This window comes from Vicugna pacos, unplaced genomic scaffold, assembly GCF_048564905.1.
Source record: "Vicugna pacos unplaced genomic scaffold, VicPac4 scaffold_20, whole genome shotgun sequence".
Lineage (NCBI taxonomy): Eukaryota > Metazoa > Chordata > Mammalia > Artiodactyla > Camelidae > Vicugna > Vicugna pacos.
The window spans coordinates 74,242,421-74,255,420 of NW_027328741.1; positions in this window are offsets into that span (position 1 = coordinate 74,242,421).

Genomic DNA, 13,000 nt, shown 5'->3' on the forward strand with positions numbered 1-13,000 from the left:
TTCACACTTATACAAGAAGTGGAAGCCCTGTATCACATAGTACTTCTATTTTCTCCTCAGTAAAATTAAAATCTGTTATTGTTAATTTTCCTCTTTTTTATACTTAGGAGATACATCAAATATAAATGTTGCTATGATTTATCTCAAAGGCTGTTCTGCTCCTGTTTTTGGTCAGAAATTCTTTAGTATCAAGTTTTACATTTAGAAAATTAATCCATATTTATCTTATTTGCTATACTATGGAAGGAAGTGCTCTTCCATTTTCCTTTCACATGTACTGTCCAGTTTTCCAGGAACTACTTGTTGAAGAGACTGCATTTTTTCCATTTTATACTCTTGCCTCCTTCATTGTAGACTAATAGACAATATGTGTGTTGGTTTATTTTAGGACTCTTTATTTTGTTCCATTAATCTGTGTGTCTCTTTTTGCCATTTTTTGATGTTTTGATTACTGTAGCTTTGCAGTATGTTCTAAAGTCAGGGAGGATAATACCCACAACTATGTTTATTTTTCAAAGACAATTTTAGAAAATTTGTGTCTTTCATATTTTTGTATAAATTTTATTATTTTTTTCCTTGTTTTGTGATGACATATTGATTCTGTGAGAATAAAAATTTATGTATAGAAAAAACCTGGGAAAAATAGAAAAGTGTGGAGGATAAATCATACAAAATTAAACAACAGATGGATTGCCATATAAATCAAAGGAAATATATATATAAAGAAATATGACTATAGAAACACAATCCATGGGGTATAGCTAAAGCAGTATTAATAGGGATGCTTATAGCAAAATAATCCCACTTATACAAATAAGAAACACCTCTTTCTTATAACATAATCTTACAAACAAAAGATTAGCAAAACAATAAACAAACTTGTTAGCAGAAGGAAAGACAGCTGAAAGGTCAGAATATAAATAAATAAAATAAAGATTAAAGATAGAAACATCTAATCAAATTAAATAATGGCTTTTGTAAGAAAAATATAATTGATAATATTTAACCAGACTCATGAGCATAATAGAGAGTACAGAATAATAAGGTCTATAATAAATGAGAAGTTACAGCTTATATCAAAATAACACAATGCATCATAAGAAAATACAACAAATTATATGACAATTAAAATGGAAACCCTAGAAGAAATGGACAATTTCTTAGAAGACATATTCTCCAGGATGGAATGAGAAGGATAAAATATGAACAGATTATCACTAATGAAATTGAATAAGTTATAAAACAAAATCACCCAAGAAACAAAATTCCAGGCCTAGATAGCTTCACAGGTGAATTCAGTCAAACATTAAGAGAAGAGCTATCACCTATATTTCTCAGAGAATTCCAAACATTTGCAGAGGAAGGAAGGCTCCCTAACCCACATTTCTGTTTCACACTACTACTAAAACAGGAACAAATACCTCAAAAAATAACAGGTTAAATAATACTGTTAAGCATAAATGCAAATATCACCACTAAATTGTTAGCAAATCAAACAAAACTTTAGGAGGATTATACATTATGATTAAGTCCATTTTAATCCAGGGATGCAAAAGTGATTCAGTACCCACAAATTAATCAGTATGATATACCACACTAACAAATTGAAGAATAGAAATTATATGGTTGCCTCAATAGAGTCATAAAATGTTTTGACAAATTCAGTATCTATTTATGAATATATTTCTCCTCAAAGTGGGCATGAGGAAACATACTTCAACACAGTTAAGGTCATATATGACATGAACCCAGCTAGCATGACACTCACTGTTTAAAAGCTGAAAGCATCTCCAATAAGAGCAGGAAAAAGACAAGTATGCTCACTCTTACCAATTATATTCAGTATCGAATTGGAAATTCAAGCCATAGCTATCCAAAATAAAAGTAAATAAAATATAGCTTTTTCAGAAAAGGAGTAAAAGAATCTGCTTGCAGATGACATACTTGAAACAAAAATCCTAATAACGGTACCATAAAACCACTAGGGCTTATCAATGCATTTGCTAAAATTTCAGAATGTAAAATTAACATACAGAAATCTTGCATTTCTACACACTAACAACAAGCTAACCGATAGAGAAAGTGAGGGAACTGTCTCATTTGCAGTTGCATTAAAAAAAAAAAAAAAGAAATGTATCCAAACAAGGAGGTAAAACACCTGTATTAAGAAATCTATTAAATATTTATAACAGAAATTGAAGATAATGGAAACAGATAAAGTATATACTGTGTTCGTAGATGAGGAAAAATATATTGCTTAAATGACAGTATTAGCCAAGAAAATACACAGAAAAATTTCAGTGACTATCAAAATCCCAACGGCATTTTCAGATACTTGGAATAAATAATTCTAAAATATACATGAAAACACAAAAGAGTTGAAATCACAGAAAGAAAAAGAAAGAAAAGAAAACAAACTAAAAACACAAACAACTTTGACAAAGAACAAAGAGGATGTATCACTGTCACTGATTTTAAATTATAATAAAAAGCTATAGTAATAAATACAATATGGTTGTGGCACAGAACAAACAGAATAATGGAACTCAAAGAATGCCTGAAAGTGAAATCAGTTATGGTCACTTTGTCCATTACAAAAAATGAATATACAGTTGGGGAAAGGTAACCAAGAGGCACATGAAACCGATCAACATCACTAAACATCAGAAAAATGCAAGTCCAAAATACAATGAGATTTTATGTCACTCCTATCAGAATGACTATTATCAAAAAGATAACAAATATAAGTGTTGGTGAGGATGTAAGAAAAACTACCCTGATGCACTGCTGGAGTGAATGTAAATTTGTGCTTCCACTGTGGAAAACAACATGGAGCTTTATATAAAAACTAAAAATGAAATATAATCCAACATTTCCATATCTGGATACTTATTCCAAGAAAATTGTAACACTAATTAGAAAAGATAAACTCAACCCTATATTCACTGCAGCATTATTCACAATAGACAGGATATAGAAGCAAACTAATTGCTCATCAATAGATGATGGATAATGAAGATGTGTGTTTATAGTATATATATCTACCCATCTAATAACTACAGATTTATCTATATTTATATATACACACACACACTAAATATATATATATAAGAACTATATATATATATATATATATATATATATATATATGCACACACACACATAAAAATACAATGGGTTATTACTCAGCTCTGAAAAGAATAAGTTCTTTTCATTTGCAGCAAATGGGTAGACCAATAGGGTAATATGCTAAGTGAAATAATCAGAAAGAGAATGACAAATGCTGTATGATTTTACTCATATTTGGAATTTAAAACAAATGAACATAACAAAACAGAAAAGGAGATATAGATATACAAAGATACAGGTTGTTAACAAGAAGGAGGGTAATGAGGTGAGGAAAAGAAAAAGTTGAGGAAAATTAGGAGAGAAAATTTTCCAGTTGCAAATTAAATCAGTCAGGGGCAAGAAATGTACTGTATGGGGAGTAGTCAATAATTATGAAATATATTTACATAGCAATATATCAAAACTAGATTTTTCCTTGTGATCAGTTTGAAATGTATTAAAAATAGCAAACAGTTATTTGTGTAAGAGAAATAAACATAGTGTTATAGATTAAATTACACTTCAAAAACAAACAAACATACTTAAAGAAAAAAAATTAGATTTGTAGTTAACAGAGGCAGGGGTTGGGAAAGGAGAATTTGATTAATGCACTCAATATAATCAAACCTCCATCCAAAAAATGAACGTGTTCTAGGTTTGCCCCGTACTAACATGAAAATTACAATTAATACTGCTTTATGTTCAATATGAATGTTGTTAAGATAGTAGACCATAAGGTTTCTCATCACAACCAAAAGACAAATTGTATTTCTTTAAAATTGTATTTATATGAAATAATGAATTCTTCCTAAAGTTGCTATGACATTTATTTCATAATACTTGTAAATCAAATCACTATACTGTGCACCTAAACTTACAAAATGTTTTATGCCAGTTATATCTCAAAAAAGAGGAAGGAAAAATGGTAAGTCAATGGTTATTTTTTCCCATGTCATTTCTCATGACTGTTTTTGCAGCAAGTATACCTGAGTGATGATATACTTATCTTGGTAAAGATACTAATAAATAAGTGATTCAAATTAAGTATACATAAAGATAATAATAAAATTAGTGTTTTAACATGCCTTAATCTTTCTTCATTTTCACACCCCCTGCTTCTGTTGGCATCAAAATTTCACTCTGTGTATTCATCTGAGATTAGGGAATGGATACAAATTTAAAACTGGCTGCTCTTGCTGTGATTGATAAAGTTCACTGTCTCTGACAGATGGTCTCATCTCCCGACAACATCTGTAAGAAAACAACATGCTAGGTTGCTAAAAAATCAGCATGGTAAAATCTCAGAACTCCTACAGTTCCGAACTGTTTTGCAATGGGAATGCAATACTGATAAAGACTTGATTTTGGATAACAATTGTGGTGTTTACTCATGGTTGCATTAGTGGATGTGAGGAAAATCACTGAGATCCAAAACAAATATTCTTGCTCAAGTGCTGGGCAAAGATGTGTAAAGGTTCTGCATTATTAGGACTGATGGCTGCTTTAAAAATGATGATTATGCTCACCCTATTCCAGGTAGTCCAAGGAAAGAAAGCTTATTGCAATTTCTAGGTGAACGTGAGTAAGTCAGTGGTTCAGTCTCTATAAATTAGTCAACGGGTGTTCAAAGCCAAAAAAAGTTGTGTTAACAATGAGAAAAAAAAAAAACTTGGACATAAGCTTAAATTAAAACGATGACATAGGCCTGTGCTGGGCTCTGGGGACTGGAGAATGTAAATGCCTCAGTCCAATTAAAGGTTTCAGTGGTTTTACCCTAACATCAGCTCGGGATTCAATGAACAGTTAACAATTAATATACTGGGAGAAATATAATCTACCTCTCCCTGATCGGAAGAAAATCTGGGGCTCAATGAAATTCTTAATTCACAGAGATTCTGCCAGATACAGAGGAAAATTTCACTGATGACTCAACTAAGACAAACTTAGTGACTGCTTAACAGTCCATCTTGACACACACACACAGTGGTAGACAGATTTGTAGTATTTAGTGGGAAGAATTCAGTAGGCAGAGCTCAGAGAATAGTTTTCAAAGCACCAGACGACTTTTGTACTTTTGCCAATAGTCTAGCTTTTCCCAGGTTGAAAACTACAGATGGATAAACAAACAATATTCTTCTTTAGGATTTCATATTTTGAAAATAAACTGTTGCTTTTGACTTATCAGCATACAACCTTGTTAAGATGATCACGGTAAGACCCACAGTCTGATAAGAGAGCTGGAAACTAGCTGCTGAACCAGCCCATCTGAACACCCAGACTGGCAATATAAGCAAAAATATAGCCACCATTAGAATTGAGCTGAAAAACTTAAAACCTTGATGTTTCTGTTGTAGGAAAACCACTGCTATCCAGACACAGTTCTCCTACTGCAAGTGTGCTCTTTTCTTCTCTTGGTAAAGGTCATATTGGTGGGATGTTGCAAGAATATACCCTGGCCCATTTGCCCATTCTCCCGATTATCAAAGGCTTTCTTCACAACTGGTGACACATTTTCAGGACTAAATATTGCCATTCCAGTCTTGTCAGCTGACACTGACTGCATGATTGTGAGCAGAATCCTCTGGCTACCTGAAATTGCCTACAATTTTTCCAGCCTTTCAGGGCATTTCACATTCTGAAAATGATTCACCTTTTATTTTAAATTAATGGGAAATTTTCAAAGACTTCCATGAATATTTCTTGTTTCCTAATATATGCAGAAATTTGGTATTCTTGCAGTTGGACAAATTTTTAATTCTACAGCCCTCACCTCCTTCTAGTCCACATATTTTAGATTGCAATTTGGTTACTGAATATTACCACCTCAACCAACGGGCTAGTACCCCTTAGTTATTTCCACTGTGAATGTTAGAATGGGCAAAAGTTATGTGGGTTGTATAAACCTACATTAAATGTTTGCACTGGCAGTCTCTTCTGGACAAAATTTTGATTCTAAGAAGTAAATTAATTAGAAGGCAGTATAGTTATTGGTATGGGGAAGAGAATCAGCTATTTTGGGGTTAGAGGGTGATGAAGAGACAGGAAAAATTCCAGCAAATGAGAATGGAATGCTTTAGGCCTCTGGAGGCATGAATAAAGAAAAAAATAATACTTTGTCTCCTGTACCTACCTCCACTTACTGTCTTGTGTGACTAGTCCTTGGGCTATGAAAAGAGCTAGTATGTGGTGAATAGTAAAGAGCATAACGAAATAGTTTGAAAACCATGAGAGTTTTGTTGTTTCAGGAAAGTAGATTTTGCTTAAAGTCAACATGTATTTTTTTCACTAAATACTAAAATGCATCCTGTGGCATGTGCTGTGATACTGTGCTGGTATCCAAGTTAGACAAGTAAAGGGGGATAGACAGAAAATATCTGGAGGAGGTGGTTTCTGTGCTGAGACTGGGAAAGTCTAAGTATGTAAAGGGAGGACACCCAAAGTCCAAGGATGAGCTAGAGAAAACGTGGTGAGGTTGGGGCTAACATTGTTGACAAACATTTGCCTGGATGTATCTCCAGATACAGTGAAACATAAAGATATGCCGTGGTAGTCAGATGCCAGATTTATAAAGAAATGACTAAACTAAGTTGAGTTTGTGCTCTTAGAGTTGAAAAGGCATTAAGTGCCTCCCTGAGGACGTAAGCTTGTCTTTGGCTGGGACATAAAAGCAACATAATGTGTTGACTACAAAATATAGTGTAGACACTTAAGGGTAGGAAATGAAAGCACCAATTGGAATGCTTTGATAACAGCACAAAGAAGACCATAGATAAAATTATATCTTAAATTCTACCACATGCTGAATGTGCCATCTGAGTCTATATCATGTGACTTTTATGATTTCAGGGATGACATAATAGAGACCATGATCCCTGGGCCAGTTTCTGCATTTATCTCCTGTTCCAATCTATTCTAACTTAACACTTTTTATACTTTCCATGATGAACCAAAAACCTCTTAGTACTTTTCCCTCTATCCATGTTTTAGTCTTTTTCCAAATTCTTCCATTTTGCCTTCTTCCTTACAAGAAATTATTTAAATTTACTCCCATATTGTTCCATCAAATGATCATATCAATCCAATATCTTTTTTCTTTAAATGTTAACTTAGTCTCCCATTTAACTCTTAATTGTATTTAAAAAAAATAAGGAAATTACAGTTACACATCTATGTTTATTGTTCAAATAAGAAAATTGCATGTATTTGTCGACATTTGCCAACATCAATTTTAATCTTTGTTATCCTGCATAATCGGGTAGTCCTCTGGTAGATCAGTTGTAATAGGATGACGTTCATAAACTGAAGAGGCTGATGATTTGGCCTTGGAAGAGAGGTAGCTGATGTATCAGCTATCACTGGCACTGGAACCGTGGGTTTCTACCTGGTTGAAGTTTAGAAAAAGACCTTCATTGACAGATATGTTGTGAAATCTATTTGAAAAAGTAGAGGGCTCCACCATCAGTCCAAAGTAATTGCTCTTTATGGGAGACAAGCTGCTGTACTGAGAAGTAGAAGTTGTAGTTGTAATGAGATTCACAACACGGCCATTTGCTTCAGTGTAGCTACTTTGATAGTGCCTGTGGACTGTGGTCAACTCATTTAAAATAGCACGTTGTTCCACTGCAATTTGTTCTGGTGGTCTAACTGACATTGATGATGTAAGAGAAAAATCACCTCTGATCGGGATAGTTTTATCAACAATTATGTGGCTAGTAGAGGGCTTTCTTATTAGAGGAATGTTTAAATTTGCAGAAGGTAAAAATGCACTTTCTCCACTTCTGTCAGCCACAAAACAAGAAATATGATTATCCACATTACCCTCTGCTTTAAATTGCTTCTTGTTGAAATGTTCAGCCAATGAAGATACCAGAGAGGCATATTTAATCCCAACTTTTCTTATTATTCTCACTAAAACCTGGGGTAAGCCTCGTTTAGAATTTGTATTATGATAGAACTGCAGCTACAACCAAAGAGAAAGGTTTTAGTAATATTTTAAAACAAAATACAACACTACAATAAGCCTAATAAAACCCTCAGATTTCACGTTTACCACGCAAAGATAATATCATGAAAATATGAACATTACTAACGATACTTTGAAGTTCCTTATTTGGAAAACAAACATTTAAACAGTATAGTCATCAGATTTAAGATGTTAGCATTTGCAGTAATGGTGAATGACACTTCTCAAAAGCAGCTTTAATACATTTATTTTGATTTCTGATAAGATTCATAGTTGCAAGCAATGTTTCTCATAATCTTGAATACTTAAGTCACTGTCCTTTTTTTAGAAAAAATATTTTAACATTAGTACTTTTATACAATATTCAAAATCTATCTTTACATTTATATTTCCATAGATTGATGTACAAAATAAAATTTTATATGTAAGTTACCAAGTAGTAACTAAAATTTCTAAATACCTTGCTTAAAACAGAGACATTTTTTCTTCTGCCAGGAAGTCTGCTAGACAAGCAGACATTTGAAAATTTTGCCATAATTTACTAAAACCATAATGGTTAAGCTGTGTAACTAGGCTTTTCATACTTCCAGTTTCAAATATACTGAAAGGGGCCTTTCTTTCCAAAACTTCCTTCTTAAAGACATCTTCATCAATCACTATGGAAGTTCCATTATCGTCCCACCAGATGGATTTAAGTTGGTCACTCCCAGCCATTTTTCAGAGTTTACTTGGAAATGTCAGACAACGAAAATTATTATTTTCATCTTTTTCAGAGACACAATGTGTGTAACATGGTCTTTTTATCAAGGATTCTTCAAACAAATTCTAAAAAGCATTTTCTTCAATCATAGACCTCAAGTCCAAGTCCCCAGAGAATGTTTTGTTACACAATAGAGATCTGCCGCAGATTCCTGAACCAGTTCGTCCAACTTTATTAGACACATCTTGAAATTCTGAGAAACATGTGTCATCTCATATAACTTTTTCTACAGCTACTTTTCAAATATACATGATTTTGAGCACTGCAGTTTCCAATGCTGCTTTGGCAGGCCTGCACAGATAAACTGCTAGGCCATCAAAATGGTTCTCAACCTGAGTAGCTGTGACATCACAAAACGCCTGGTCTCCTAGCAACTCAAGTGTAACAATCAGCCAGTGCTTACTTCTCATTAATCCAGTTAAAATGAAACATAAGATGTTAATTTTTATAGTGTGATCTGCAAATATTATCCCCACAAAATCTTTTTAATAATTTAATTTTGAGGTCTATGAAATAAAACCAATCTCCATCCTTTTTTACACAAATTTATGCCAGATGGGTGAACAGAGTATATATAATACACAAAATATATTAAATAATTTTAAAGTTTTTGAATTTAATGTGAAATTTGTGTAAAACATGTAAAGAAAATATATAACAATTTCATTATCATTTGTAATTAATGCGAAACTTAATTTGATTTGGAAATGGAAGTAGGCATTTTTCTGTGTACTTTAAAATCAGTAGCTCTATCTTCAAAACATCAGCAGAATAAATATCAGTTTATCTGGTATGTTTATAAATAAATGGTAAATATTTATGATATAAAATTAGATTAAAATAATGGATCAAATTTAAGAAATCCCAAATGTGGCAATTTTTTTTAAATCGTATTTGAGTGCTATAATAAAAGAAATGAAATTTAATACTCTTCTTTAAAATTACAAAAGAGAAAATCTTATAGTATACTTACAAAAGTTTATTTTTGCTATTCTTTCACTCAGATGTTTATCAGTCCCTAGAGAAGGAATAAATTTTCTTTTCATCTTTATAATCCATTCTCTTGTGGCTTCTGTTAAGTGTTCCAAAATGATGTTGGTAAATAAACTTATGCACAAGATCCTGGGTTTAATAAGCAGTGACTCAATTAAGGGGCAAATAAACAATCAAGAAACAAAAAAAATCAGTATATGCCGGTTGGGGTGGAAAAGTCTAGGTGATGCATTTTAGGAAGCATTATGTTTTTCAGTCCTGAAACAGTTGCCATTGTTAGTAAAATGTGGTATTTTAAGGCAAGAGTTTTGTTCACTAATTGTAAATAAAAGCTATGTTGTGTATCAGTAAACTGAAGTAACACAAGTTCTACCAAAACACTTATTCTTTATTTAGAAATAAATTCCATTAAACATAAGCCAAATTCAAAATGATTGATAAAATTTTAATTAAATAAATGTATACTCAAGCTACAAATGTAAATTTTTCCTTCAATATCTGTAAATTCCATTCTAAACAAATTTTAGCAACCTGAATTCATTGCATATTTTAAGTATTATAAACAATAGTTGTTTGATTTAGTCCTGATTCATAAATATTATATAAAGTACGCAAATCAATATATGTGATACCATCCCTTAAAAAACAGAGAATTCAAATTTAAAAATCTCAATAAATGTAGGAAAATTATTGACAGATCTCATCATATCCTTTTTATAAAAATATTCTTAACAAATTCTCTTCAGATAAAATGTAACTAAACATAATAAAAGCCATACATGAAAAACCCATGACTAACATCAAGTTCAATGTTAACATACAGGAAGGTTTTCCTCTGGTCCAGTAATAAGAGAAAGTAGCTCATTCTCACAAGTCCTAAATTAAACTACTAGAAGTCCTAGCCAGAACAACTACTCAAGAAAAAATAAAAAGGCATCCAACTTGTAAAAAAGCAGTAAAATTTTTACAGATGACATAATTATACATAGATGGAAAACTCCATAGACTCCTCCATTGGCCATTAGAAATAATGAACAAACTTAGTAAACTTGCAGAATTCAAAATCAATGTACAAATATCCGTTGCCTTTTTAAAAAGTAACAGCACATTATCAGAAAGAGAATTTAGGAAAACAATTGTGTGTATATTTATAACAAAAGGAATAAAATAGGAATACATTTGATAATGAAATAAAAGATCAAATCATAGATGTATAAATTACAGGTGAAAGAAATATAAGTAAACAAAATAAATAGAAAGATATTTTGTGCTTATGGATTGTATACAATTTGAGGAATTATTCTATTCTGTCTTTTACATGTTCAATCTCTCCAGCACTACTTAATGAGGAGTATGTCTTTTCTACATTTTATACTCTTGCTTCCATTTTCATGGGTTAATTGATCAAAGGTGTGAGGGATTATATCTGGTTGCTCTATCCTCTTCTATTGATTGGTGTCTGTTTTTGAGCCAGTATCATGCTGTTAAAATTACTAAAGCTTTGTACGACTGTTAAACATCAGAGAAATTTACACCATTAGATTTAATAAACTTTTTCAAGATTATTTATGCAACTTATGATCTTAGTTGTTACATATAAATTATGAAATTATCTTTTGTATTAAATGGAAATATCTAATGGGTATTTTGACATGAATCACACTAAATGTAGATTCCTTTGAGTAGTATGATTGTTTCAACCACATTGTTTCACATCATTAACATAAGAGATCTTTTTACTTTTTTGGATCAGTTTTAATTTCCTCCATCCATGTTTTCTATTTTTTAACTAATAGATTTTCTCCTAATTTGTTAACTTCATTACTAGGTATTCTTTACATATATATATTATTATATATATTATATTTGTAAACATGTGTCCTACACAAATACAACAGACAGAAGGCAGTGGCAAAACATATTCAAGTCCTGAATGAAAGAAAGCTGTAATCTAAGATAATTTATCAAGCAAGGCTATCCTTTAGAATAGAAGGAGAGATAAATAAATTCCACACAAGCAAATTCTAAACTAATTTAGCAACAGAGAAAGAAATAATGAAAGATCTACTCTAAAAAAAAGCAGGATTCTATAGAAAGGAGAAAGGCATACTTAGGCAATAGCTACAATGAATTACAATAGGATAAACATGATGTAAAACAGGACATCAAAATTTTTAAATATCAGAGAGTGAAACAGGCAATACAGAGTATTTTCTTCTTGTTTCTGTTCTCTGTATGATGGGTTAGAATTTGGATTCTTATCAGTTAAAACAAACTGATATAATAACGGGTCAATATACATACAAAACAGGGTAACCATAAGTCAAAAGTTTACAATTAATTCACAAAGCAAAAAAGAAACCAAGATAATAAAAAAGAAAACATATCAAGCCACAAAAAGAAAGAGAAATGAACAAAAAAGATATACCAAGTCAACTGGAAAATGAAGTTCAAAATTTAAATAAACAGCAGTCTATCAATAATTATAACAAATGTTAATGGACTTAGTGCTTCAATCAAAAGTTATATATTGTCATATGGGATAATATAACAAGACCCTACATTATGAAGCATACAAGAGACCCACTTTAGTAAGAGGAACAAATATCATTTGAATGTCAGAAGATTGAAAAATATATACCATGCAAATGGACATGACAAGAATGCAGGACTAGCAGTACTGACTTCACTCAAAATAGACTTTACAAGAAAGGCCATAGAGAAAGATAAACAAGGACATGATATAATGATTAAAGGAGCAACACACAATGATGATATTATACTCATTAATATATATGCACTCAATATTAGAGCACCTAAATACATAAGGCAAACACTAATAGATGAAAAGGAAGAAATCAATGGGAGCACAATCACAGTAGGAGATTATAACTCCCCATTACCATCACTAGATTGGTCTTTCAGACAGAAATTTAATAAGGGAACAAAGACACTGAAAGATACAATAAAATAATTGGAGTTGGTTGATATTTTCAAAACAGTACTTCTCCCCAAAACAGATTATATATTCTTTTCCAGTGCACATGGGACATTTTCTAGGAAAGATTATGTAATCAGTCACATAAGAAGCCTCAACAAATTTAAGAAGATAAAAATTATTTCAAGAATCTTTCTGAGTATAAAAACATGAAACTAGAAATCAATGAAAGAAAAAC